The sequence below is a fragment of the Giraffa tippelskirchi genome, chromosome 1 (assembly GCF_054371585.1).
Source record: "Giraffa tippelskirchi isolate mGirTip1 chromosome 1, T2T-mGirTip1v1.2.pri, whole genome shotgun sequence".
Classification (NCBI taxonomy): Eukaryota; Metazoa; Chordata; class Mammalia; order Artiodactyla; family Giraffidae; genus Giraffa; species Giraffa tippelskirchi.
The window spans coordinates 190,663,055-190,690,362 of record NC_137275.1 but is presented as its reverse complement, the minus strand read 5'-3'; the positions used below and the strand labels follow the sequence as shown (position 1 = coordinate 190,690,362).

The following is a 27,308-nucleotide window of genomic DNA, read 5'->3' as shown; positions in this document are numbered from 1 at the left end:
ATGGCAAGCCGGGGCCACCAAGCTCTTTTCTGTGTTGATAGCTGTTTCGGGGACACCCTCCACCAGACGACAGGGAACTTGAAGATGCTGGACCAGAGCCATGCAGACGGGGCCTTTTAAAATGTCCCTGGCAATTGCTTCTCTGTCTTTCGGCTAAGATCAAATGTAAAGGTTCCCCGGTATATCCACTATCTCATCACCACTCAGATTTCTGTGCCATAATACCACTTTGTAAGCCAAGGGCGATCATTCATCCTAAGAGTTCAAAGCATGTTAAAACTGCGGTTATTGTTATATTATTATTGAAGCAGGCTGGTAGGGAGTACAGAAGACTAGTCAGGCTCACGTGGCTTTGTTTCCTGGCTCCACGCCCCACCAGCAAGGTGAGCTACTTCATCTCCACTTCCTAAGTTTCTAGATTGGTTTAAAATAGAGATATGGGGACCTCCCTGGTGGTCCAATAGTTAAGACTTCGCCTTCCAATGAAGGGGGCACAGGTTTGATCCCTGGCTGGGGAGCTAAGATCTCACATGCCTCAGGGCCAAAAAAACGAAATATAAAACAGAAACAATATTATAACAAATTCAATAAAGACTTTAAAAAGTGGTCCACATCAAGAGAAGTATTTTTTAAAAAAACAGGGATATTACGTACCACATACACTTGTTATGAGGATTCAATGAGACAGCATATCTATCAACATTATGTGATTTAGTCACTAAATCATGTCCAACTCTTTGCAACCCCATGAACTGTAACCCGCCAGGCTTTCTGTCCATGGGATTTCCCAGGCAAAAATATTGGAGTGGGTTCCTTCTCCAGGAGATCTTCTTCACCCAAGGATCGAACCTGGGTCTCCTGCATCGCAGGCAGATTCTTTACCAACTGAGCCACCAGGGAAGTCCAACCTTATGTCCCTCCCCAATTTAAATCCTTCAGTGGTTTCCCCTTACTCTTCAGATAAAATTTTTTTTTAATATTTGTCTATTTATTTGGCTGTACCAGGTTTCAGTACAGCAGTAGAATCTTCGCTGAAGCAGGCAGGATCTTTAGTTGCGGCATTCGAACTCTTAGTAGCAGCATGGGGGATCTAGTTCCCTAATCAGAGATCAAACCCAGGTCCCCTGCCCTGGGAGTGCAGAGTCTTATCCACTGGACCTCCCCAATGGCTCAGTGGTAAAGAATCCACCTGCAATGAGGAGTGTGGGTTTGATCCCTGGGTGGGGAAGATCCACTAGAGGAAGAAATGGCAACCCCCTCCAAGTATTCTTCCCTGGAAAATCCCATGGGCAGAGCGGCCTGGTGGGCTATAGTAGTCCATGGGGTTGCAGAGATTCTGACACAACTGAGTACACACCAGGGAAGTCCCCAGATAAAAGTTAAAGTTCCCAACAAGATCCTCACCCACCTCTAGAAATCACCCTGGACCATCTACCCCTTGCACTCTGCTAACCAGCCGCTCAGTGGCTGCCTTTGAGTTGCTATAATATTATCAGCCTGCTCCCCTCTGCCACAGGGCCTTTGCATGGGCTGTGGTCTCTCTCAGGTCTTGAAGAGCTCTCGCCCAATTGCCATGATTATTATTACTCATCTTCTGCCCAGAGACACTCAAATACAAATCAAAGTGATGTGTCCAAGGTCAATTCAAACTTATGCAACCAAGAAGACAAAACCCAGGACTCTTGACGCCTAAAGCAATGAATCATTCTTCTATATATTAGATTTTCTACAGCCAGGTAAGCAGTTCTCAGCTAAGAAAATGCCAGCGCAGGCAACACTAGTGAGGTTGAGTTTCTGAACTGGATCAAATCTCACAGACACTGCTCAACTGCAATCAATTGAGCTTGGCTTTATATGCCTGGAAAATATGAACATCGAAGCTGAATTTTCTTCTGACAAAATTTACTTTTTATAAGTAGCAGCATATGTAATTAATAGGTAAATACATAGCTGGTATTGTAATACATATAACATATAATGTTACCTAATGAAAGCAATGAGGATGTATATTTTTTTTGGCATATAATTGCCTTACAATGTTGTGTTAGTTTTTTCTGCAGGAGGTACACTTCTAATACAAGTCTGTTCCATCTGCTAACACAGAAACTCTGACAAAGTGATTCCAATTTTTCTTTCTAAATTGGTTCCCCCTGCCCTCAGCAAAAAAAAAAAGGACTAAAATTTGACTTAGTAGCAATCATAGTTTTGGTAGAATCTTTCCTAGTCACACACTTTGCTTCATCACTTGCCCTCCTCCAAAGCCTCAGATAGCTGCTCATCATCTGTAGAGCAAAACTCTAACTCCTTTTTGGTTCTGAAAATCAGCCCCAACTTATCTCTCCAATGTAATCTCTGCTACCTACCCACTGCTCACCACCTTCAGGCCACCCTGGCTGGCCATGTTTCATTCTTTGACCTGCCAACTCCCCTACCCCCAGATCTTTGCAGGGGCAGTGCCCTCTTTTTGGAAATCCATTCACCTTGCTCTTTCCTTGGGCATCTCAGCTTTTTTCCCCCTTCTGATTGGGTTAAATGTCAGCACCCCAGGGTCAACATTCCCATCTGCTGCAGTTTCTGCATCAGGTTTCCCTACTTTATGGCATGCATAGAGGACTGGAGGGCTACAGTGCATGTGGTTACAAAGAGTCAGACACGACTGAGCACACTTGACTCTGACTCTAGCCCCCACTCCACCCCACCCCACCCTCCTCCACGGGATGTAGTCTCCCAGAGCAGGGTGTGGATGCACTGATACAGGAAGTGCTCAATATGTATTTTCAACAAATGAATGAATGCTCCCTTCCAGCTCATACATCAACCCTGCAAGATAGGTCAAGCTCAGAAGGGCATGCCCTCCTGAGAACACAACCAGATTTTCCTGTTCAACCCCAAGCATATGTAAGATCATCGGGTGCTAGGCTCTTCAAACTTCAGAGAAAATTATCTTGAGAGCTAATTAAAACCCAGTTTCCTGGACATCACTCCCAGACTTTCAGAGTCTGTAGGCCTGGGCAGGGACCTGAGAATCTGCACTTTTAATAAGTTTCCCAGGAGCTGAGGAATCTTCCTGGGACCATCCTGAGTATCACTTGCTGTTATTGTTGTTTAGTCACTCAGTCGTGTCCGACTCTTTGTGACCCCACGGAAGGTAGCCCAACAGGCTCCTCTGTTCATGGGATTTCCCAGGCAAGAATACTAGAATGGGTTGCCATTTCTTTCTCCAGAGGATCTTTCTGACCCAGGGGTCAAACCCAGTCTCCTTCACTGGCAGGAGGATTCTTTACCACTGAGCCACCAGGGAAGCTGAGTGCAAACCTTTTCCCACTGACTCCCCTCGCCAAGGTCATTCACTTATGCCCCTTTTACCATCAGGGTCCTGTTTTCTACACAACAGCTTTATCACATACCAAAAATATCCGGTTCCCTCCCTATCCAAAAACAGCTCTTAGAGTTATGAACCTTTGAAAACCCAGGACACAGGCAAAGCTGAGGACTTTGGGGAATAAACACATTTCCTGCCAGAATGAACGACACTCAGAAACGTGTCCACGAAATGACTCCACATGTTTTCCCACAGTTCTCTTTCCACAGAAGCTCTCCTGGGAAGAGCTGCTCCAGAGAACAGGGCAGAGTGTCACAGTCATTTCCGGAGGGAGCAGAGATGCCCCTCCGAGGAGGACAGAGCCTGGAAGCGACTTGCATGGAACCCACAGGCCTTTTCCCTGGTGACTGTCCTAAGCCATCTGTCCCTGGGAAGGCCTGGCTTCTGTGTTAGAGGGACATCTCATCAACCCAGTCTGGCAGCAGGCAGGGAAAAGAAGATGGCCTTTGGGGTTGGTGAGCCCCAAGTTATGATGCTGACTCCCACAGCATCACCCTTCTGCCGTGTACATTCTTTGGAACCACCATCTCTTCACATATGAAACATGGGCATCAAGCATCCATGCATGCAGGGCTTCGAGAAGTTCAAGAGAGTATGTGAAAGCTTCCCTAGTGGCTCAGTGGCAAAGAATCCGACTGTCAGTGCAAGAGACCCAGGTTCGATCTCTGGTCTCGGACGATCCCCATACTGCAGAGCAACTGTGCCCAGTTCACCACAACTATTGAGCCTGGGCTCTAGAGCCCCAGAGCTGCAACAATGAAGCCCATGTGCCCTATAGCGTGTGCTCCACAACAAAAAAAGCCACCACAATCAGAAGCCCACACACGGTTACTAGAGCGTATCCCCTGCTCGCTGCAACTAGAGAACGAAGCAGCAACAAAGACCCAGCACAGCTAAAAATAAATAAATAAATAAATAAAATTAATTTTTACAAAAAGAAAGCATGTGAAAGCACCTGGCAAAATGTCTGGCACGCACTGAGTTTTCATACCCTCAGGAGGAGCATCAGGAACACTACTGTGGTTTCAGTGGGAGGCCTGTGAATCTGGTTTATGAGGGAGCCAAGAACATGCCCCAAGACAGTGGCCTGAATTGAGGCATTCCAATCAGTGTCTGGAAGTGCTTGCATCTAGAGGACACCAGCTCTTTCCCAAGGACTTTTATTATTTCTCTTAAAACTGTCAAAGGACGTTACATTTTTTTTTTACCACCTTTATTGCAATATAATCCACATACCAGCCAATTTACACATTTAAACTATACAGTTCAACGGTTTTTAGTCTCGTCACAGAGTTCTGCAACCATCACCACAATCTAATTGTAGAACATCACCCAAAAAAAGAAACCCATACTCATCAGCAGCCCCTCCCCAACAGCCCCATCTCTGCAACTCCTAGCCCTAAGCGACCACTAATTTGCTTTCTGTCTCTATGGATTTGCCTATTCTGGATATTTCATATAAAAAAAGAATCATACAGCATGTGGTCTTTTGTGTCTGGCTTCTTGCAATTAGCATAGTGTTTTCATGGTTCATCCATTATAGCGTGTATCAGCACTTCATTGCTTTTTACTGCCTTGAGTGGTTTTGGTATCCTATTGTTATGTGTTCTGGATATCAGCAAAGTGTTAACGCCATGTAAGGACATTGCTGCTCTTGGAAAATTCAAATCTAGGGCCTCTTTGGAGTTTGCAGTATTTAAAAGACCCTATTTAAAGTCCACGGGGCTGCAAAGAGTTGGACAGGACTTAGCAACTAAACAACAACAATGGTATTTGTGGCGGACTAGATGGCCCAGCAGGTAAAGAATCCACCTGCAGTGCAGGAGACACAGGAGATACAAGTTCAATGCCTGGGGTCAGGAAGATCCCCTGGAGGAGGAAATGGCAACCCACTCCAGTATTCTTGCTTGGAGAATTCCATGGATAGAGGAGCCCAGCGGGCTAAAGCCCATGGGGTCACAAAGAGTTGGACACAACTGAGTGACTAAGCACATCATCATGGTAATTAAAAATTCACATGTAGTTGTAAGAAACGATACAGAGAGAGCCTCAGACCCTCCACCCAGTCTGATACCCCCTCCACAAAGGTAATATCTTGCTAAAGTGCATACAACATCACACCTGGGAAGTCAGCTCTGACATGATCTAAGACCCCAGATTTTTAAAAGGCTAGCGGTTAGTGTTTCTAATCAGTTCTTCATATTTAGAACATAGAGAGATGCCAGAAAAGTCACCCCCGCAGTCCTTGTCCTGGAATTGAGGGGGCTGAATAGGAACCATATTTCAAGCCTGCTGGGAGGATAAGCAGATGGAGCAGGAAGAAGATGGGTGTGGGGAGTCAGTCCTGCCTGGTCCCACCAAAGGCCCTCCCCCTTCCTCTCTGGAGCCTCAAACACAGACCCCTGTAGCGGCAGGTCTAGAATCTCCTGTGGTCAGTACACACACCACCCATGTTCCCTGGGGCCTTTACCCTATCAGAATTGCCCCACTCCAGCCCCCCATTCCAGAATCAGGACTGGGCCTCCTTCTCCAGGCCCTGCGCTTAGCTGTGTGTGTGTTGGCCTCTCCCGTTTCCATCTGAGATAAATTAATGGACCTGAATTAAAAGCAAACCACCAGGGAGATGACAGCACAACCACTGCTGGCTTATCTCTGGAGTTGCCAGGCCGGTGTCTCCTCAGCCAAAGGCCAGGTGACCTATTCAGCAGAGTGTGGCTTTTGTTGCTGGAGAGATAAGAGCCTTTGGGGAGTCCGGGCTGCCAGTTAGGATAACATGGTTTTTGTCCTCAAAAGAGGCAGAAAGGGAAGAGAAAGCACCTGCGCATGCGCCGGGGAATATAGGAGAAGCAGGGGAGGAGAGGCAAAGTCAGATGACTGAGTTCCTGGCCTGTTCTGCCATCTCTTCATCACATGACTGTGGGTGAGATAGTCAATCTCTGGGGACTTGACATTCCTCATCTGTAAAATGGGATTGATACTAGTACCTAACCCACAGGTTTCTAGTGAGGTGAAAATGAGTCAATATAGAAACTACTCTGAAGAGTGCCTGCTACACAAGCATGCTCAAAAAGACCAGCAGGAAAGACAGAGTTATTAATACAATACTTCATAAGGAAACCTCCCTCGTAAATCCCTTTGTGAAATATTAAAATGCCTCTAAACCACATGCTTCCAGGGCTAACTACTCGCCTTGCGCAAATATACTGCTTCTCCTGCCATGCAAGGAAGCATTTTCCTAAAAGCTAGAACTATCTAGAACAATCGCAGGCATACCAACTGCCTGAACCTTGAGGCACCAGGGTCACCCTCTTATTTCTCTCTTTCCCAAGCTTCCTTTAACATTATCTTGCTTTTAAAACTAAGTGAGTATTCCCCAGTGGCTCAGTGGATAAAGAATCTGCCTGCAATGCAGGATACACAGGATCCCTGGGTCAGAAGGATCCCCTGGAGGAGGAAATGGCAACTCACTCCAGCATTTTTGCCTAGGAAATCCCATGGGTAGAGGAGCCAGGTGGGTCCATGGGGTCACAGAGTCAGACACGACTGAGCACACATGTTCACATCAACCATGTCGAGCCATAAGAAACCATTCAGTGTGCAGTGATCACTGCTAGAATCATTAAGCTAGAGATCTGGTGGGAATAAAGGCCATGGTAGGAGTCAGTAAAATGTATTTATAAAACAAACAACCAGCCTCTTCATTGATCTGATGAGTAGCCAGCTATGGAGCAAACAAACTCCGCTCCTAAAATACTATTTTAGTATTACTTGGGGAAAAAGATACTGAGTTGGCCAAAAGCTTTGTTCAAGTTTTTCCACAGATATATGGAAAAACCCGAACAAACTTTTGGGCCAACCCAATATACTAAAAGGTACCCATAAGAATGACACTGCTCCATCCTCAGGCTGCTGCTCACTTCCTGCCCTGCCTTTCCTGCCAAGTTCTGGAAAGGGGTGAACGCTGTCAACACCCCATGTTTCTGCTCCCCTTCACTCTCGGCCCATGGCACCCTTGCCTGCCCCCTGCCTAAACTCACCCCGGGTTCATCCCAGTACTGCCCATACCATCTTGGTGTGACTCCCCAAAGCACCAATACCCCATCTCCCAGACAGAGCAGTTTCCTGTGTCTTGACTCATCCTTGGCCTCAGACTCAGTACTCACTGGGGGATGGATCTGGGGACCTGTGCCCTCTTCAGTCTCAGGCAAATCCCTATGCCAAGCAGCTGGAAGCAGGTGGGACCCCAAGGCTACAGCACCTATCAGGGGTGGCCCCTGCTGCCCATAGGCACCTGTGCATCCAGAAGCTGCAGGTGGGCACCTGGAGCTCCCCCTACCTGCAGCCCATGCCCTCTGCCCCCCAGACTTCCCTTCCCATGGCCTGGGCCTGCTGGAAGGAGGTTGCCTGTTCCTTCTAGGCTGCTGGAAGGCAACCTGGAGAGCCCAGGAATCAGAGCTAGAGACAGAGGGTGGGAAAGGAGAGGTGGGGAGCAGGGCAGAGAGAAGACCCAGATTCCAAACCCAGCATTAGTTCTGATTCTAACAATGATCCTGGAAAGGCCTCTTGGCTTTTCAATCCGTTTTCACAATTTAGCACAAGGCATAACCAAAGCTCCCCACTTTACAAAAACATATCTACTCCTACAGAAATTTTTAAAAATAGGAATAGGACCATTAGATTATTTTATAATGTCATGCCAATGTTTGTTTGATGGCAACAATATCAACCTCACCTTGATACAGCTCTATAGCAAGTAGTCCACAAAGGGCTATGGTGTGCCTTATCTCAAGTGATGCTCAGATCAGGCAGACAGGGCAGTTTCACAATGCTCACATCACAGACAAGGAGACTGGAGGCTTCAGGACTCGCCTGCGGTTCTGCAGACACTGTCTCAGAGCTCAACTCCCAACCTGCCTTGTTCAACAGCCACAACAAACCACCACCTTCTTGGCATATCTATCAATAACACACACCTCAACTTTTCAAACCTAAACCCCCTTCCTTCATCGAAAACATATGCAGGTTCACTTAAGCAGGTAGCTAATGAACTTAACCTGGTGGACAGAGGGGATACAGCCAACCTGAGTCACTGAAATTGAATTTGGGGCACCCGGTAAGAGCTTGTCAATATGTCAGCACCTCGTAAAGCCTTTCTCTTTGAGGCTTGGGTATAGTTTGCACACGGCCTCCTTGCATGCATGATCAAAGGCAGAGCTAACACAATCTTTGTGTGGCAATGAAGGGCCATTTATAATGTGTAAATCCTTGAAGAGGATTTACAAACCAAATGATGCACAGAAATCCTCTCCTTGACTCATCAAAAGCAGACATGGAGAGTCTGAGAGCCCCTCTGCAAGCAACATGGGGTCAACCTTCCAGGAAGGGGCCCACCAGAGGCAACTGGTTGGCATGGGGAGGGAAGGAAATCACCTGCTTCACCAGAAAGAGCTTCAAAATCAGCCTTCATGGGTTTCAGAGGATTTGCTCCCTGCTCACTTGAGGTGAATGTGCATATAGTGCCTTCAGGAAAAGTGTTATCAAGCCGTGAATGGTGAGAGCAGATCCGGAGCCACCAAAAGTGCTGAAGGGACTTCATAGTTTGTGTACAATGATGGCACTAACTGCCCACAAGTTGTCTTTTGTTTGTTTGTTTGTTTTCACAAATTGTTTATTGGCATAAGCAGTCCAGAAGACTCCACTTGAAGAGACCATTAGTGGCTACAATCAGATCCAGAGACCCTTGGAAATGGTTCTAGCTTTTTACTGATGAGGAATCTGAGTCCCAGGAAGTTTCAAGAGTCGCTAGAGACACATAACGAGATGCAGCAATACCAGAACTAATCCCAGGTCTGAATCCAAGATCTGTACTGTTTCCTTTACTTTTCTTATTAACAGGAGAAAATATTACCTATAATCCCACCATCCTAATCATAACTATTCATCTTTTTTCTAGATCATCTTCCAGTTTCTAGATCATCTTCCAGATCTGGCATGTATATATTGTTTCTGTTTTGTTTTTTTCTTTTTTCTTTTTTAAATTATGAAATTATGCAACACTTTTACAGGATACTTGGAAAATACAGAACAAAATTACATATAGCTCCACTATATATTACAATTATTTTTTAAGTAGATAAATTAAGATTTTTTGTTGGAGTTTCAATATCAAACTCTCAAAAATTAATAGAATGAATATACAGAAAAGTAGAAGGATATAGTAGACCTAAAAAGCACCACGAACAAATTCAACATAATTAATATTTATACAATTTTCATGTGTATCTGTTTTACGTGGGTATAATCACAGGGCACATTCACTTAACTTAACAGGCTTTTTTCTTAATTCCATGTTGTCTTAGAGTCTCCATAATTCCATTTTTTATGAGAATTATTCTTTGAAGAATCTATTACGACTTTCTTCACCATTCCCCTGTGTTGAACCTATAGATTGCTTCCACTACTCTATTACACATAACATTCCTATGGACATGTTCATGCAAATAACCTCCCCTTACTTTTATTTTTTCAGCCACTCCACATGGCTTGTGGGATCTTGGTTCCCCTACAAGGAAGCGAACTCAGACACCAGAAATGAAAGCCCTAAGTTCAATCACTGGACAGACAGGGAATTCCCATTTTCCCCTTTAAATGGTTTTCTCTGGAGAGGGTTCTAGCACCGAGTGAGCTTACTGGGTGAGCTACAGTTCTTAATACAGATGAACACGTTGCATTCCAGAGCATCATCACTTCATACCGCCTCTAGCCACGCATCAGGATGTCACCCCAGCCAGCGCTGCTATTTTCACTTTATTTGCCTGTTATTTAAGGGAATAAAAACAAAGCTCTTTTCACTATTCTAAGCCGTCTCTGTTTTAGATCAATGGCCACCTTCCAAGACTCAAGTAGGGGACGAAGCAATACATAAGAGAGCAGATCAACCAGCTGGAAAAAGAGGTTACTGACACTTTAACCAGAATATGATGAAATGGTGACGGCCGCCATCTTACTTCTCCAGTCCCCTCATACCTTCTCTTAGCTTTGTCCATCTGAGTCATAAGCTGATCCCCTCAAGGCCGCCTTGTGAGGCCAACAAGCCAAGGCAGCAGCCCAGGCCCCTGGGCCCCAAGTGCACAGAGCACAGCTGTGCTTTCTCTCAACTCCATGAACACTTACAGACAGATAAGACACTGAATAGGAAGTGCCCGCTGCAAAGCAGCATGATGAAACCATGGGCCGGGGGAGCAGGCAAGGGAAGCCAGAGGTGAGCATTCCAGCCAAACTCGTTAGAAAGCAAAGCCTCCAACTCCAGGTCCACGCAGAATTTCTCCAAGAGATGTCGAAATCATTGACTAACTGTGGAGAGGGCCCTGTTTCCTGTAATTAGACAGGCACGCTGAGTCTCCGTTTGGAGACAAGCCAACTTTACGGCCCCTCGCATCCATGCACCGGTGGTGGGAGAAACACAGAGTGTGCCTCAGGCTCATGTTTGGATCCTGGAATTCCTCTAAGCCATGTGAAGTCCTGACGATCCTCACATACAGGGACTGCACAGGCCTGCGAGCTGGCTGACTCTCAAATGCCCTGATCAGACGACGGGGCTTCAACTCCACCCATCAAATATGCTCGTGTTTGTGAACGTTAGAGTAGGGACTTGCCTGGTACTCCAGTGGTTGGGAGTCTGCCTGTCAATGCAGGGGACATGGGTTCGATCCCTGGTCCGGGAAGATCCCACATGCTGCAGGGCAACTAAGCCCTTACACCACAACTACTGAGCCTGTGCTCTAGAGCCCATGCTCCGCAACAAAAGAAGCCACCATGATGAGAACCATGATGAGAAGCCTACGTACTGCAACTAGAGAAATTCCAACAAAAATTAATTTTACAGGCAAAAATTAATTTTAGATTAAAAATTAATCTAAAATAATAATTTTAAGTTAGAGCACCAGTTGGCAGCCTGAGCTGGCACCCAGCTCTGCCATCCACTAACTGTACAACTCTGAATCCTTCACCTTCTCTAGGCCTCAGTTTTCCTATCTGTTAAATGGGGGTAACAGTATCCCCTTGCAGGGTTGTTAGGAACTGGTGTTTGTAAAGGTCTCATCCCGGTGTCTGGCAGAGTAGGTCTTACAGAACCATTTGCAAAATAAATTGAAAGTAAAATAGAAATGTCTTGAGCCTATAAGACTACTTGACCTAATTCCTAGCATGAAGTCAGTCTTCTCCACGTGCTCAATTGGGCTTTGACATAGAATGTGAAGGGGTCGGGGCTTGGGCATTGTGGGGGCACAGAACCCTCCAGCACTGCTGTGGGCTGGGTGGCAGGGACAGGGCTCGGGGTGGCGGGGTGGGGGTGGGGTGACAGGCTCAGGTGGAGGACCCATGAGGGGTAACAATGTAGGAAGGGAGCACATAAAGACATTATTGAGAGGAGAAGGTCAGAGGCTCCCAGTGCCAGGAGAGAGGCCTAGGACTTTGAGGTATTCATCCAGCCAAACAGCCTCCAGCATAAAACTGAGTAAGACAAAAACAAAGAAAACAAATCTGTCCTGTTTATACAGCAAGTAGGCACGAGTCATAAAACAAAAGACAGTGAATGCTAGAGCAGGAAGGCTCATAGAGACCCTCTGTCAATAGGCATAAATATAGACTTTTCACGCCCCCACCAGGGAACCACCCTCCCCATCCTCTTTCTGACCCCAGAACACCATGATGGAAACAATCTTCCTGTCCAATGGAATGTCTTAAGCCTGAAGAAATGCATCTATTTGGATTATGAAGAAACGGCCAAGCAGAGCAGAGAATACAAACTAATCATCATGAAGAAAGTCCACGTAATTCCAGTCACAAGCAAAGAAACCTGATCTTACCCTGGAAACATCACTGCAGTGTGAATCTCCAGCAGGCTTTCAGAATATTGAGACTGTTTATACTTTCAACACCCCCCCCCCCCCCGGGAATACGGTAACTCCAGGCTGCGATGGATGACCTGGTTTTCCCCTTTCGCTCTCCAGGCAGGGAGGAGAAGGAGGTGAGTTTCCTAAATGCTGGAAGCACTGGCAGCCCCAGGATCTGCAGATTTCCGGAACAGACCCTCCCCTTCCATCAGCATCCTTTACCAGACACAGGGCCCTGGGTACTAGGATGACGACCAGAAGCTATGTGTGTGCATGAGTGTGTGTATACTCGCGTGTGCATTTGCATGTGTGTGCACATGCGTGTGTCCCTGCTTGTGTGTGTGCACACATTTGTGTATGCCTGCTTGTGTATGTGTGTGTGTGCACCCATGCATGTGTGCCTGCTTCTCTGTATGTGTGTGTGCACATATGTGTGTGTGCTTACATGCCTGTGATGGGGGCAGAAGGGTAGGAGGCAAGCTCCCTACTCTACTTCCTGTGGCCTCCAGGCTGCTTTAAGAAAATGGAAGAGACTTCTCAGTTGTTGTTGTTGTTTTTTGATTTTAATTGGAGGATAATTGCTTTACAATGTTGTGTTGGTTTCTGCCATACATCAAAGTGAATCAGCTGTTAAGTATACATATGTCCACTTCCTCTTGAACCTACCTCCCACCACCCCTCTAGGTCATCACAGAGCACTGGGTTGAGCTCCCTGTGTTATACACCAGCTTCCCACTAGCTAGCTATTTTACATATAGTAGTGCATATATTTCAATGCTTCTCTCTCAATTCATCCCACCCTCTCCATCCCCCGCTGTGTCCACAAGTCTGTTCTCTACATCTGCGTTCTCTATTCTTGCCCCGCAAAGAGACTTCCCAGTTTTCACCACAAAGTCTGCCATAAATAAATTCCAGACTACAAACAAATGATGAAAAGCATGCAGGAAACTAATGAGGGACGGGGACCCTAGGGGCTGGGGGGGAGACAACCGAAAGGGATCCCGTGTGGGGCTCGGTCAGACTCAGCTCTGAGGAGCTCCACCTCAAAGAGCGGGTAGCCACTGGCCATGTTGGGCCAAGATGAGGTGGCAGGGGAAACATGTGAGTAATGACACTTCCTCTGTTTGTCTCAGCCTTTGGTTGCCTGGGACTACGCGACCACAGATTCAGGGCCGGCCTGCCAAAAATAAGAGATTACAGGGCTGTGCGGAACATCACGAAAAAATAAAAGTCACACCACAAGGCTTTCACGTGCAAAGATTGCATCTGTCTGTTTTCCTTCCTGCTGGATCCTTGTGGGGAAGGGAAACTGACCAGAAACTCAAGGACTTATAGCTTCCTAATGAAACACACAGACTGACACACGTAATGTGAAGAGCTATATCGAAACGCTCCGGCCCAAGGTCACTGTCAATAACAGGAAAGGATAGCAAGCCCCTTCATCAAACAGGGTCACATTTACACTCCTATCAAAGGAGATAATCAGCCACACCCTAGGATCTCATGACAGTCATCTTTCTCTGAAAATACAGACCACAGTAGAGTGAGGGTCATACCTACCAATTCAGGACATCACATGTGGCCACCCACCAAATAACATAATAAGGACGAGAGCACCTAGTTCAAACAAGAACTGTTGTAAACATGGGGCTCTAATTAGCAACCAAACAATTCCTCCCTTGTACAAAGCTTGTACAAAGAAGGGCATGGCAACCCACTCCAGTATTCTTGCCCGGAGAATCCCAGACAGAGGAGCCTGGTGAGCTACAGTCTATGGGGTCGCAGAGAGTCAAACACGACTGAGCGACTAACACAGTTGTACAAAACTGCTGTGACAGACTCGCTGTGTATAATAAAGAAAACAGTGGCAACCAGGCTGGAGTTCAACCCAGAAACAAAAGCACAGGGGATCCGCGCTCTATTCTGTTTATTCCAATGTTGCACAATTCTCCTTGCATCCCCTCCAAATAAAGGCGGCCAGGGAAGGAAGAGTTGGTGATGTCATGTGTTGACTGGGATCTATCTAGAGCCAGCATAATTGACGGGTGTTTTCCTCCTAGGAATCTGGACTGGATTCAAAAACATAGCATAACATCTCTGCAGCCTGAACCACGGCCCTTGTACCATGATGTGCTGCCCATCTCGGGCTGAGGGCTGGCAGTTCAATGGGTCTTTTTTCTTCTTGTTGATTAAGAAGACTCTGACTAGCAGCCAGTGTATCTGGACAACAAGATCTAAGCTGGATAAGAGACCCAGCTGTTCAGAGAGCTTCCATGACACTTTATAACTGTGTGGATGGTGGAGAGTTTGGGCACTACATAAACACCCCTGCACGACTATACATAAACTTAAGCACTTCCTCACATTATATTTTCTTCCTTCCCAGGAATGACAAGGGTAAGAGACAGCAACCCAGAAGAAAATGATAACTTCAAGGGAATTTGCTTTTTATAAAATTCCTTTAAGTGTGAAAGCACTTACATGCCAAAACATTGAAGGAAAAATTTTATTATTCCATCATTCAAAGAAAATCACTATTAATATGCTGATGTATGCCTATGCAATCTTTTTTCCTACCCACTATACATATATATATATATATTCTTTATGAAAATAATATAATTTTATAGTTTAAATTACACTTCAATAAAGCTTTTCTCTAAAAAAAAAGGTAAATTCAAATTGGACACATAATCAAGCCCTGCTTTTTTCCATCAATACACTGTGAACATATTCATATTAATAAATATTTTCTACAATGTTTTTTTATGACTCCCTACCATTTCATTCTAGAAGTGGCCATAATTTACTTCATCAATCACTTATTTTGGTCACTTAGGTTGTTTCTAATTTTTTCTCACAGTTGCAGTGAACATCCTTAGGACTAAATGTTTGCACATAGATTATCCAGGATCAAGGGGTATGAATATTTTTTCTTCATAAACTTTTTCTTTTTTAAATTTATTTTTTAATTGAGCATAATTGTTTTATAACAGTGTGAATCAGCTATATATATACAAATATTCCCTCCCTCTTGAGCCTCTTTCCCACCCACCCCCATCCCTCCCATCTAGATCATCACAGATCACCAAGCTGAGTTCCCTGTGCTATACAGCAGCTTCTCATTACCTATTTATTTCATGCATGGTAGTGTATATGTGTTGATGCTACTACAATTTTAAAGTTCCTGTTAACTAGTGTCTTACTGCCCCCCACAAAGGTCATCCCAATGTAAACATCTATCAGCAGTCTATGAGGCCCATTTCATGGAAACACTGGGTGAAACATCTGAAAATTTAGTAGACAAAAACTTAGTTCATTGCTAAGTTAACTTGTATTTCTTTCATTACTCATCCAGATGAATATTTCTGCTTAAGTTTAATAGTAGACTTATTTTTCTTTTGTGAATACTTTGTTTGCATCCTTTAACTTCACTATTAAAGCATCTTTCATTAAAATGTTACGATTTCATATTTTAAATATTATCAACTCTGTGTCGTATATTGCAAATAAAATTTCCTACTTCTTGTTTTTCTTTTAATTATTTTACTGTGATGGGGGTTTTAATTTCTGTGTAGTCCAGTGTCACCATCTTTTCTGGTTTCTACCTTTGATGAAATACCTTCTATGACCCTTTGATTATATTTTTTTTCTGGTTCTCTTTTGACTTTGTTGTTGAAATTTAACTTTAACCCATTTGGAAGGTATTTTGGCATATGATTTGAGGTAAGGAGTTTACTTTTCTTTGTTTTTCAAATAGTTAACTATCTCAGCATAATACTGTAACTATGTTATCATTCCACTATGAGTTAGAAATGTTATTTTTTTCATACACCAAATACTTAAATACAGTTGGCCCTTAAAGATTTTCTATTTTTTCCTATTGATGTATGTGTCTCTTCTGGAGCTAGTACCATGCCACCTAAATTATATATTTTTAAAATATCTAGTGGTCTCATCCTTTTCTTCATTATGCTTTTAACAAATTTCTCTTAGTTCTTATTACCTATTGATTCTTCCACCAGAACTTCAGATTCTGTCAGGTGTCCAAAAAAAGAAAAAAAAAAACCACTTTTTTAAGTTTTGGTTGGAATCACATTGAATTTATAATTAATCTCTAAATAATCTGCTTCTTCAGAGTATTAGGTCTTTCTATTCATTAACATAGCACTTTTTTAATTGATTAAAGTCTTTTCTTGGGTCCAAAACATACAAATGTATTCTCGTGATTCTTGGTTACTTTATATTTTGTGTTGCTATTGTGAATGGGATTTTTAAATTATACTTTCCAATTGGCTCTTTCTGGCATATGGCAAAGCTATTCATTTTTAATAATATATTTCTATACTCAGTCATCTTAATAAACTTTTTTCTTAGAGCCAATTATCTTCTTCAGTTAATTCCTTTGCGTATTTAAGGTAAACCACCTAACAAATACCAATCATTTGGTTTTTGCTTTCCAACAGTGTTACTTCTTATTTTTCCTGTCACATTACATTGACTAAGACTTCCAGGACAATGTTAAATAACAGTGATAACAACTGGCATTCTGGCCCCTTACTCATCAGGGTAATATATATATATACCCAGCGAAACTGATATACTTGTAAATTCTAAAGCATTCCACACTCTTATTTACCAAACTCCACATGCCTCAATCCACTCATCCATGCCTCTCTTTTAACTGGACACCTAATGCCCACCCCACAATCAGACTCCAGGACAGAATCTTGGCCAGCCTTCAGTGCCTTCATCCAAGTCTTGGACTTATTTGGGGAAGCCTTTCCATAACCATCTCTGGCCCATTTTAAAGATTTCTTCTTCTCTGTTGCCCCTGAACCTTCGTCTAAAAATGATCACATTTGGGAATTCCCCAGAAGTCCAGCGGTTAAGAGTCCACACTTTCATTGCCGAGGTCACAGTTTCAATCCCTGGTTAGGGAGTTAAGATCCCACAAGTCATGAAGTACAGCCAAAAAAAAATTTTTTTTATTTTAAAAATTAAAATGATCACATTTTATTGTTATCCTTTCTTTGTGGGTCTCCTCAGTAAGCAGCAATAGAACAGAATAGAGCCCATATCTGCAGTCCTAATGGCTAGACCAAGACCTACCAAGTGGCCTAATAAAGACCATGAATGTGTGAATGACTTGATGGATGAATGAACAGGGTTTCATAATGGAGGAAACCACAGAGATTACACAGAGTAATACTGAAATGGCACTGGGAAGGACCACATCCTTCCGGGCTGTTATCTTTCCCTCCACCCACATAAATGCAGCCCCAGCCACCCAGCACCGTTCTCAGTTCACAGTTTTATGAGGTGTTCATCACTATGACATCAGAAGCATCCAGAAAGTGATGATGGAGTCATCTGAGATCCAGAGCATGCACTCAAACCATGCATCACACCTGATGACCACAGCAATATGCCAAGCAGGACAGGAGCTGACCAGAGATCCAGATGACAAGGGTCTGACTTGTCATTTAGCTTCATATTAGTTGGGTGGATTTGGGCAAGTCACTTAACCTCTCTATTCTGCAATTTCCTCAGAAGAAGTGGGGGTTATTTCCCACCCTCTTGATCAAACCAGTCAATCCTAAAGGAAATCAATCCTGAATGTTCATTAGAAGGACTGATGCTGAAGCTGAAGCTCCAATAATTTGGCCACCTGATGTGAAGAGCTGACTCATTAGAAAAGACCCTGATGCTGAGAAAGATAGAAAGCAGGAGAAGGGAACAGCAGAGGATGAGATAGTTGGATGTCATCACCGACTCAATGGACATAAGTTTGAGCAAACTCGAGGAGATAGTGAAGGACAGGGAAGTCTGGCATGCTGCAGTCCATGGGATTGCAAAGAGTCAGACATGACTGAGTGACTGAACAACAACAATTGATCTTACAGAGGCAGAAAGCAACCCTGAGTAAAGACTATGAGCAATAGATGCAGGATGTGATTAGTTTTATTATGCTGGCCTATGGAAAGGGGAGATGTCCATCTGAGGCAGGCACAGACTAGCCTGGGAGATCTCCAGTCCTCAGCAAAGACTGCCCTGGCCTGGCAGTCTACAGAGGTGTCAGAGAGAAGGACACTGGAGCAAAGAGGCTACAAGGCCTCGGCCAAGTTACCTCCCTGGCACAAGACCTCTTACCTGCCCACCCCACCATAAAGCAGAATAAACACTGTGAAATCATCCAGTCGTATCCGACTCTTTGCAACCCAGGGACTGCAACCCACCAGGATCCTCTGTCCAAGGGATTTTCCAGGCAAGGATACTGGAGTGGTTTGCTATTTCCTTCTCCAGGAGATCTTTCCTGCCCATTGATCGAACCCGGGTCTCCTGTACTGCAGTGAGATTCTTTACTGACTGAGCTACCAGGGAAGCCCAAGCAGAATAAAGGGTACTCATAAAAGACAGCAAAACAGGACCCACTCTGGGACCCATGGTGACACAGCAGTACATCTGGAGGGGCAGAGAGGGGTCTGAAAGGAAAGAAAGTGGCCATTCCAGCCAGCCAGGGACTGGCTGAGTCCCAGAGTGAGGATCCCCAGAGTGAGGATTTCTGGGACTATCATGGGTGAGGACAGAGAGCCCTGTTTTTCTACATGCATGCATGCTTAGTTGCTCAGTCATGTTCGACTCTGCGACCTCATGAACTGTAGCCCACCAGGCTCCTCAGTACATGAGATTCTCCAGGCCAGAATACTGGAGTGGATTTTCATGGCCTCCTTCAGGAGATCTTCCCGACCCAGGGATCCAGTCCATGTCTCCTGCTGAGCCATCAGGGAAGCCTGTTTATCTGGGATATCCCTAGTTTCAATTATTCTTTCTCATCTCTAGGAACATCCTTATACTTTTCACATCTGATGTCCCCATGCAGAGTTATGAAAATATACTCAAAACCAAGTTCTCACATCGTGGGTCAAGAAAAGTGTGACTAAAGGTCCATGAACAAGTGGACTGGCTTTATAATAAAGCCTAGAGTCAAAACCATGATGAGATACCACCTCACAACCCTAGGGATGGCTGTAATCCTAAAAAGAAAGCAATAGGGGTTGGTGAAGATATGGAGAAATAGGGGCCCTTGGATGCTGTTGGTCAGAATGTAAAGTGTCACTTTGGGAAAACAGTTTGACAGTTCCTCAAAAATTTAAAGACAGAATTACCATGTGAGCCAGCAATTCTGCTCCTGCATATATACCCAAGGGAAAGGAAGATATATGTCCACATAAAAACTTGCCTACAAGTGATAATATTCATTCAGAAAAGCCAAAAAGTGGAAACAGCCTTAAATCCATCAACAGATCAATGGATAAGCAAAATGTAGTATATTCTACGACATATTATTTGTTCATAAGAAGGAATAAGGTACTGATACATTTGACAACGTGCATCTTGAAGACATCAGGCTAAGGGAAAGAAGCCAGACACAAAAGACCACACATTGTATGATTCCATTTCTATGAAATGTCTAGAGTAGGCAAATCAGCAGAGAACTTTCTGTTTGAGTTTTTGCCATGGTCTGGGAAATTACAAGTAACTGCTAATTGATATGGAGCTTCTTTGGGGAATAGTAAGAATGTTCTAAGGGCTTCCCTGGTGGCTCAGTAGTAAAGAATCTGCTTGCAATGCAGGAGACTCAGGTTCAATCCCTGGGTCAAGGAGATCCTCTGGAGAAGGAAATAGCAACCAGCTCCAGTATTCTTGCCTGGGAAATCCCATTGACAGAGGAGCCTGGTGGGTTACAGTCCATGGGGTTGCAAAGAGTCAGACATGACTGAGTGACTAAAGAACAACAACAAAGAATGTTCTGAAATTAGATAGGAGTGATGCTTGCACAATTCTGTGAATACCCTAAAAAAAAAATTTGTACACTTTAAAAGAGTGAATTTTATGGTAAATAAATTATATATATTTTTAATTTTTAAAGAGCCAATACAGTGTAAGTCAATACATTTATTCATACATAAATAATGACAGAATAAGTGAATGAAGCCTAAACTGAGGAGACTCCAGTTACTGAGCATCTCCTCTTGATGCAATTCCTAAGAAGAAAAAATAAGAATAGACTGTCTTTCTGCAAATTGCCTTAAAGACAAAGAGAATGAGGAAAAGACAGAGCCAAGCCAATCCATGAGGAGGGAAGGTAATCAGGAAAATAACATCTTCTGGCAGAATCATGGATGGAAAAGCTATCAGTCGCTAGAGGACATCTTCAACTGGCAAGGAGACAGCGGAAAGAGAGGATTTATGTCAGAGAGGCAGAAATGTCTCACAGCATGTGACTTCTGGATCCCCTGACTCTAACAGAACAAAAGCCCATCCACACATGCCGAAGGACTCAGAAAATATAGATGAGAGAGAGCCTTCCACCTCCTGACGTAGCAGAACCTATTGCCTTTTATTGATCAACTTTTCCAGTTTGTCTTTCATTAAGAGGCCTTGTCATTCAATGAAAACTCACATTTCAAAGTGGGACGGCAAGACCATTTTCCATTATCCTCTGGAAAGTAAGCTTACTATTAGAGATGCGTGTCTGTGCAATGGGAAAGCTTCTCTTGCCGTTACCAGTACTCACTGTCGGTAGGGGGCCAAAATGCACAGAAGCAGCACCAGCTACAGACATAAGTGTGCCCTATGGAGAAAGGGCACAGACATGGAGAAAGCCCTAGGCCTCAGTGTTCCAGCTGCAAAGTGAGGAGACTGCAATAAATCACCTCTACGTCCCAGACACAGCCCGCACCTAGAGCCTGGGGTCAGGTGTCCATCCCCTAGCAACAGAGATTTTGATGTTGAGGCTTTACCTGCCCTTTGAGCCAACCATCAATTAAAAGCACCTTTTCCTAAACTATAAAAAGAGAACATGGGACTTCCCTAGTGGTCCAGTGGTTAAGACTTTGCCTTTTAATGCAGAGGGTACAGGTTCGATCCTTGGTCGGGGAGCTGATAAGATGCCACATGCCTTCCGGCCAAAAAGAAATCAAAATATGAAACAACAGAAGCGATATTGTAACAAATTCAATAAAGACCTTAAAAATGCTCCACATTAAAAAAAAAACCTTTAGGATTTCCCTAGTGATCCAGTGGTTAAGAATCTGCCTGCTGACACAGGGACACAGGTTCCAAGGAATAGTTCATGTGCCTGTGCACAACAACTAAGCCTGTTCTCGGCAACAAGAGAAGTTACCACAATGAGAAGCCCACGCACCAAAATTACAGAGTAGCCCCCACTCACCCCAACTAGAGAAAAGCCCGAGAGCAGCAACAAAGACCCAGCACAGGCAAAAATTAATTCATTTCTTTAATTTTTTAAAAAGAGAGAAAATGATCACATATTCTGAATATCCCACTAAACAGGATATAAAACTCAGCAAAGAAAATCTTCCTTTTCCAAACTAAGATGGAAATTATGTTTTCTTGGGGAGGAGGTGGCAGAACTCTCCAATAAACAGAGCTGAATGCTTTCAGCCAGGAAAGAAATTTGGGTGATGGTAAAGAGGTACCTCTGTAATGCCCAAGGAAATGTCATGTCAGAGCTACACTGCCCATTTTGAGTCTCAATGAAAGAAGAATAAGACGAGAGGTGTATAATAAAATGAGAAATGACTGCTAATGCCAATTGCCACCAGGAAGCAAAGCTAGCCCTTCAAACATCTCAGGATCCAGGTGTCATGATAAACAGTTTTGACTGGACTTTCCTGGTGGCCCAGTGACTAAGACTCTGAGCTTCCATTACAGGAGGCCTAGGTTCGATCCCTGGTCAGGATACTAGATCTTACATGCATCAACAAAGATCCTGCATGTTACAACAAAGACCCAGTGCAGCCAAATAAATGTTCTTAAAATAAAAGAAATTTTGACTGTCAGGAGCAAAAATGGGCTGCAGGGACTTCCTTGGTGGTCCAATGGTTAAGACTCTGAGTTCTCAATGCAGAGGGCACAGGTTCGATCCCTGGTCAGGAAACGAGATCACACACACTGCAATTAAAGATCCCAAATGCATCAAGTAAGATCCGGTGCAGCCAAAATAAAATTAAATTTTAAAAAAACTGGACTGCAGGGCCTACTTCCCTCCTATAGGACCTGCCCAAGCCATGTCACACCTGCCATCTCACAAAATCCTTACAGCAACCCTATTAGGCAAGACCGGCTGATCCTGGCCCTTTTGACAACTGACAAAACCAGACAGAAACATGGGGCGACTTGCCTGAGCTAATAAGCAGAGGGTCAAGACTCGAGTTAAGGTCTCCTGATTCCTGGCTCTGTGAAGACGTGTCATCAAGAAGTTGAGGCCTCACATTCTTTCCATTAGACCTCATGCTTCTCTTTAGAGGATCTCCATAAGGGAAAAAAACAATGCAGAGAGCAGCAACCCCAAGTCTGAGAAACTGTTTGATCTTCCCTGTTCCTGCTCCTCCTCAAAAAATGCCAAGTGCCCGAGGTGTTCCCCAGCCAGACTTGTGAAGGGCTGAGCCTTATGACCCTTGCAAGTGGGAGCCGAGCCAAAGTGATTCTGAGAAATGGGGAGAGACGGGGCCCAGGCAAGGGCGAGGAGACCTTTGAAGCGGCTTGCGTGCCGCCATCTGGCTGTGCACAGAGAAGGGTTCCTGGGCTCCAGAAGAGGGATTAAGTTCAGTTGATGAATGCACAGCATGAGTCACTCCCCCTGGTTGCTCTCCAAATCCCTCCTGGGATGCAGGGGGACATCTAAGGCATCCATCCTGTGCTTCTGTTGGGAGACCAGAGATGCTCGGCACACCACCATCTCGGTGAGCATCTTCCCCTGCTGGATGCAGCCTCCCGCTTGGTGACAGACGGTCACTAGCCGATCACTAGTTCTCCCTTCATATCACAGAAAAATGACTTCTACATAAAAGCTGGGTCGAAGGATCTTTCCGTTTCTTGGGGACCGGGCAGCCCAATGCCCCATCACAAACTGCAGGTGGGCACTGCACCCAGGATGTTTGTGAAGCATCCAGATACTAGGCACAGAGCAGCATTGGTGAGCACACTCTTTGTTTTGGGGAGGGGCTGGATTTTTGGTTTGTTTTCATTTGCTGGTTTGGCCATGCAGTGTAGCTTGCAGGATCTTAGTTTACTGACCAGGGATTGAACCCACATCTTCCACAATGAAAGTACAGAGTACTAACCACTGGGAGCTTCCCAGGTGGTGCTAGTGGTAAAGAACCCACCTGCCAATGCAAGAGACATAACAGATGCAGGTTCAATCCCTGAGTTGGGAAAATCCCCTGGAGGAGGGTATGGCAACCCACCCCAGTATTCTTGTCTGGAGAATCCCATGGACAGAGGAGCCTGATTGGCAGGCTATAGTCCTTGGGGTCAAAAAAGAGTCAGACACAACTGAAGTGACACGCACTAACCACTAGGGCGCCAGAGAATTCCCGTGAGCACGCTCTTTGACGGTTCAAAAGCAAGCAATGCTCTTTATTCTGTGGTCCAAGAGTGCCAAGAGCCCAGCCCTAACATGGGCAAGCTCTGTGGCTTTAGGCAAGTCACCTGGCTTCTCTGGACTTCCCATTCCTCATTTACAGCATGAGGATGTGTATGTGCATGCTCAGTCGCATCCGACTCTTTGTGACCCCATGGGCTGTGGCCCACCAGGCTCCTTTGTCCACGGGATTTCCCAGGCAGGAATACTGGAGTGGGTTGCCATTTCCTCTTCCAGAGGATCTTCCCGACCCAGGGATCAAACCTGCGTCTCCTGCATGTCCTGCACTAGCATTCGAAATCCTTACCACTGAGCCACCTGGGAAGCCCCACAGCATGAAGACAAGCCCAGTTATCTTCAGGGTCAATGTAAGGATTAGAAATGCTGTGTACGGTCTACGGCCATACCACACTGAACGCGTCTGATCTCGGAAACTAAGCAGGGTCGGGCCTGGTTAGTACTTGGATGGGAGACCACCTGGGAATACCAGGTGCTGTAGGCTTTAAAAAAAAAGAAAAGAAATGCTGTGTACAGGGTTCGCACTGGGGCACAGACTCCAATAAACAGTATCGGTTTTCTGTTCCTTCCAAATCATCTCACCTTCTTCTACTGTATCTTGTGCTAAGGATGGAACCACGCAGCTCCCTGCTATGATTCCTTGCAGGTTGGTGTATGGGTCTAGAGAGCAGCCCCTGGGTCATTCCCCTTCAGAGGCATTCAGAGGACAAAAGAACTCCATGCAAGCCCCTTGGAGGAAGAGTGATGCATATTGGGGTGTACCTGGGCAGCCTACTTTACGCTGTTGTCCTGGCATAACAATTGTTGCTGTTCTGTCTCTCAGTCATGTCCAATTCTTTGTGACCTCATGGACTGTAACTCACCAGGCATAACAGTTAGTAGCAGCCTTTTCACTCTCAAAAGCACATCCAATTTGGACAATAACTTAAATGCCCATTCTACACACAGGGCTGAAGCGCCCCCAGCTAATTATGTTAAAAGATGCTAAAACACACCACCAGTTCTGAGCCTGTTGTTGGGATACTCTGTGGGGCTTGCATTTAACTCTGAAGCAAAAATTTCACTGTCTCCGAAATACAAAGTCCACCCTCCTCCAAAGGGCTCAGTGAAGTGAAGTGAAGTGAAAGTCGCTCAGTTATGTCCAACTCTTTGCAACCCCATGGACCATAGCCCACCAGGCTCCTCTGTCCATGGGATTTTCCAGGCAAGAATACTGGAGTGGGTTGCCATTCCCTTCTCCAGGGGATCTTCCTGACCAAGGGATCAAATCTGGGTCTCCTGCATTGCAGGCATATTCTTTACTGACTGAGCCACCAGGGAAGCCATGAGGGAACCGGGCTCAGAGCAACCCCCAAATTATCTGCCAATCCCTCAGAACATAGTTTTCTAACTAAACTCTCTTTTTGCTCTAACTAGGGATCTGTTCTGCCATTTTTTCCTACCTCTATGATTTGTGGAGCTAATGAGCCAAAGCAAAAAATAAATAAATGACAATAATAAAGATTCCCAGCTGAATGAAAGCAGCAGAAGTGAATGTCGAAGAAAAAGCGTTGTCTGCCTGGATGGACAACATGGATGGACCTAGAGATTATTATACTAAGTGAAATAAGCCAGACAGAAAAAGACAAATATCATATGATTTCATTATATGTGGAATCTTGTTTTAAAAAAGATACAAATGAACTAATTTCTAAAACAGAAATAGATACACAGACATGGAAAACCAATTCATGGTTACCAAAGGGGAAAGCGTGGGGAGGGATAAATTAGGAGGTTCGGTTAATATATACACACTGAGATATATAAAATGGGGCTTTCCCAGTGGCTCAGTGGGTAAAGAATTTGCCTGCCAATGCATTAGATGCAGGAGACATGGGTTCGATCCCTGGGCTGGGAAGATCCCCTAGAGAAGGAAATGGCAACCCACTCCAGTATTCCTGCCTGGGAAATCCCATGGATAGAGGATCCTGGCGGGCAACAGTCAGGCACAACTGAAGCGACTGAGCACAAAAGCACATATATAAAATAGATAAACCAACAAGGACCTATTGTATATAGCACAAGGGTATACTCAGTATTTTATAGTGGCCTATAAGGGAAAGAAATCTGAAAAAGAATGCGTGTGTGTGTGTGTGTATAGCTGAGTCACTGTGCTGTACACCTGAAACTAACAAGTTTGTAAATCAAGTATATTTCAATAAAATACATTTTTTTAAAACAACACTTTGTGTTTCTTAAATACATTTTAATACATTAGAAATAAAAAAATACCAGGCACCAACCGTCAGGGCCCAATGCTGTCACCTCTGAGGGGTCTGACACAGTCCCTTCATTTGATCCCACAGAGAGGATCAGGTCCCTGGTCAGTCTGCCAGAGAGGAGCAAGCTCTGAGTCCCACAGGACTCTTATGCCACGCGTCTCTGAGTGTGAGGCCCTCTAAGGCTAAAAGCTCCTTTGCCAAAACAGCCCCTAGAGAAGAATTTGTCACCAGCACTGCCAGAGGACTGACCCGAGGCCACGCACTGGAAGCGCAGCAAGCCTCGAGGCTGTGGGAAGGGTGATGCACAAGCAAGGGAATGCAGACCTCCTTGCATGAATCCACTACAAAAAACAAGGGGTCCAGGCGCTCAACAGCAAGATAACAACCCATTATAAAATTGGCCCCATTTGAATTCCTTTTTTGGCTAAAAAGTCAAATCTAGCAAGAGTTATACACTGGATGAGCCGCTTGTTGATGACATTGCTTTGCATCTGTGGGGTCAAATGAATTGTCAAGAAAATTAAGCCCCAAATTCTTTCAGCGATTATTCAGAGGGGAAAAAAAAAAAGAAAGTGAAAAAAAATTTTTTTGTGTAAGAAGTCATTTTAAAGGGCTTTTTACAGATGATGGTTTCTCCTGCTGTGTTGGAAATATGAATTCCATTAACATGGGGTGAAGATTAAGCTTGAATTTCTCTCTGATCCCCCCGAGTGGCAGGAAAGGGAAATAACCCATCTGGAATCAGCTGGTACATGACTGCATCCTTGGATCAAGAGAGATGAACAGTAGTAGAGAGACTATTATTCAATAGTTAAGTCATATCTGACTCTTTGCGACCCCATGGACTGCAGCACACCAGACTTCCCTGTCCTTCACTATCTCCCAGAGTTTGCTCAAACTCATGTCCTTTGAATTAGTGATGCCATCCAACCATCTCATCCTGCCCCACGTCGTCCCCTTCTCCTCCTGCCCTCAATCTTTCCCAGCATCAGGGTCTTTTCCATTGAGTCAGCTCTTCACATCAGGTGGCCAAAGTATCGGAGCTTCAGCTTCAGCATCAGTCCTTCCAATGAATATTCAGGATTGACTTCCTTTAGGATTGACTGATTTGATATACTTGCTGTCCAAGGGACTCTCAAGAGTCTTCTCCAGCACCACAGTTCGAAGCATCAATTCTTTGGCGCTCAGCTTTCCTTATGGTCCAACTCAAACATCCATACATGACTACTAGAAAAACCATAGCTTTGACTTTACGGAGCTTTGTTGGCAAAGTAATGTCTCTGCTTTTTAAAACTCTGTCT

At 44.6% G+C, this 27,308-nt stretch overlaps 1 protein-coding gene and 1 pseudogene across 3 annotated transcripts in view; one reads left to right on the top strand and one right to left on the bottom strand.

Annotated features, from left to right (window-relative positions):
- The window catches only part of DPYSL2 (dihydropyrimidinase like 2), a 117,384-nt gene that overhangs the window by 34,869 nt on the left and 55,207 nt on the right, over positions 1-27,308 (bottom strand). The gene's annotated exons all lie outside the window — the stretch shown is intronic.
- LOC145521979 (5S ribosomal RNA) lies at positions 24,122-24,230 on the top strand (annotated as a pseudogene).